Genomic DNA, 3336 nt, shown 5'->3' with positions numbered 1-3336 from the left:
GTGTGTGTGTGTGTAACACCCCAAGATCATATTTGCATATAAACATATATTTCATATATGATGAAATACAACTTTACACATTTGGTCCCACAATATACAAAAACTTACATTACAAAAATGGCTACCAAAATTTTCCACGTAATCCCAGTACAAGACTTATAATTATAACAAGTATTCATATATATATAACATCACATCTTYCAAAAATCCATATATGTAAGCAATCATGATCCCTTTATAATTTTCCTTTCCTTTTCCTCTTGCTATGTCCGACCTGTAAGACACATTTTTAAAAGACAAATAAGGGTAAGACTATAAGGTCTAGTGAGAAATCCCCTTTTTGATTGCTATTACAAGATGAAAATCACTAAAACACTTTTATAAACTCATATTTGTATAATTAACAAATAAACAACATTTTATTGAACAAACATCTCTTTGTCGAATCAAGACGATGAGTCAACACTCACTTAGAGCATTAAACAATAAAATATCCCGTTTATCGCATCACTTGTAAACTAGTCGCATTTAAATAAACAAGTAACAAAATTGTCACATTCAACAGATGCGATAACAATAACTCATCGCATCATACACATGCGATAACCTATACTTGTCGCACCTTAAGAATGCGATAACCCATACTTCTCACATTCAACAGATGAGATAACAGTAACTTGTTGTACGATATAGATGCGATAAACTCAACATGTCGCATCAAAAAGATGCGATAACCAACCCTTCAATTTTATCCCAATTTCATCGCATCACACCCATACGATAAAATCAATCTCATCGCATCATATAGATGCGATAACATAATTCCATGATCAAAAGGTCATCATTTTTCCATAATTTGACCATGTCACCCTTATCCCAATATACCTAACTCCTGATTATGGCACATTTGTTACAAAATATGCATCTCCTAATTATGCCACCCTTATTACAAAAATATATTTATCTCCTGATTATGTCACCTTTATTACAATCAGATGATAAAATCATATCAAAACCCATAATATATGCTAACAATAGCATATAAACGTCATGTACTCACGTATGAAATCTTACGATTTCTTCACCTAAAACATAATAAATGATGTTTTCAAAATAAAACTCATATTGAATTCACAAAGAGATGTAGATTTGAAAATTGAAATCAACAACAAATATCCAGAACAAGAAATCACAGAACTCAGCTTCTACTTGCTTCCTGTGATAACCAGATCCTGGTTATTACCCAAGGTAATTTAATACGTGATTATTTGACTAATTGGTTACGTAATAGCATGATAATTTGATACGTGCTAGTATGTGCAGAACGTGATTTTATGCATGTGGAAGAATATATATATATATATATATACACATACATATTTGATGGGTGTATGTATATNGATTGAAAAGAGATATAGCACGCTATGTGGAACAGTGTCTGACATGTCTACAGGTTAAGATTGAACATCAGAAGCCTTATGGAAGTCTGCAATCTTTGAAAATACCTGTATGGAAATGGGATCACATTACCATGGATTTCATTATGAAGTTACCTCGAACTCAAAAAGGATATGACGCGATTTGGGTAATTGTTGATCGTTTGTCTAAATCTTAACATTTTCTATCGATCAGAGAGACATACTATTTAGAAAAGTTAGCGCAGATTTATATCAAGGAAATTGTTACTAGACACGGTGTTCCATTATCCATTATCTCTGATAGAGATAGTAGATTCATTTCAAAGTTATGGGGAGGACTACAAAAAGCATTGGGGTCAGAAATCCGATTAAGTACAGCTTATCATCCGCAAACTGATGGGCAGAGTGAAAGAACTATTCAGACTCTYGAAGATATGTTGAGAAGTTGTGTTATAGATTTCGGGGGATCGTGGGAAGATCACTTGCCATTAATCGAGTTTGCATATAATAATAGTTATCATTCCAGTATTCAAGCGGCACCATATGAAGTGTTGTACGGACGTAAGTGCAGAACGCTGTTATGTTGGAATGAAGTGGGTGAGAAGCAGTTGACAGGTCCTGAAATTGTTCAAAAAACTTCTGATAAGATTGAACAAATCCGTGAAAGAATTAAAATTGCACAAGATCGCCAGAAAAATTATGCAGATAATCGTCGAAAGCCGATTGAGTTTAATATAGGTGATTTTGTGATGTTAAAAGTTTCGCCATGGAAGGGTGTTATCAGATTTGGGAAGAAAGGAAAGCTCAGTCCGAGGTATGTAGGGCCGTTCATAATAAGTAAACGAATTGGGTCAGTAGCATATCAGTTAGAGGTACCAGAAGAGTTGAGTCTGACCCACAACACTTATAATGTGTCGAATCTGCGGAAATGTTTGGTTGATCCGAATTTAGCTGTACCTTTGCCAGAAATTCAGTTAGACAGTAAATTGAATTTTGTAGAAACACCCGAAGCCGTAATTGATAGAAATATTAGGGTGTTGAGAAACAAGGAAATATGTCTGGTTAAAGTACAGTGGAAGTTTCATAAAGGACCGGAAGCGACATGGGAATTGGAGTCAAAAATGAAATCAGAATACCCATGGCTGTTTGATTAAAGGAATTCCGGGACGGAATTCTTTTGAGGGTGGATAATGTGATAACCAGATCCTGGTTATTACCCAAGGTATTTAATACGTGATTATTTGTTTGAATAATTATGTGATAGCATGATAAACTGATATGTTTGTTACATGCTGAGATGTAAAAATATGCAATATTTGGATATATATATATATATATGTGTGTATGGAATATAATATATATATATATATATATATATTTATGTGATTAATTTTGAGTGCAAGTGGTGATGCATACGTGTATGTTGTGTGCATGGAAGTAGGAGGTGTGTGCATGTGGACTGTGCATACATATGTGTGATTGGTTAAGCATGAGGTGGAGGGAGTTATAGAAGGCGGTCTAAACCGACCTTTCCCCCATTTGGAGGGTATAAAAAAAAGGGGTTATCCCCTTGGTTTGCCTTTTTCTGCCTTTGAAGAAAATTGAGAGAATTATTAGAGAGTTGTCTGGATTGCTTTTAAGAAGTGATTTTTAGCCGGTTTGCAAGTGTCAAGATCAAAAAGGTTGATTTCTAGCATTGTGGGTTTCAAAAGCTTTTAAGGTGAGTAGTTTTTAAATCTTTTGCATAAAAATTTACTACTGATTTTATTAGTATGCTTCGTATTCTTATTCTTTGAAATGGAACATGTTTTATTTTTGTCTAAGTGTTTATCCGGACAAAGCTTGGCCGGATAAGAGGTTTAAACCGGATAAGCCTTGTGAGGTTAGTGACCGGATAAGTTTAAACCGGATAAGCCTT

This window comes from Cynara cardunculus (genome assembly GCF_001531365.2).
Source record: "Cynara cardunculus var. scolymus isolate 2C chromosome LG 2, CcrdV1, whole genome shotgun sequence".
Lineage (NCBI taxonomy): Eukaryota > Viridiplantae > Streptophyta > Magnoliopsida > Asterales > Asteraceae > Cynara > Cynara cardunculus.
This window is presented reverse-complemented; position numbering follows the sequence as displayed.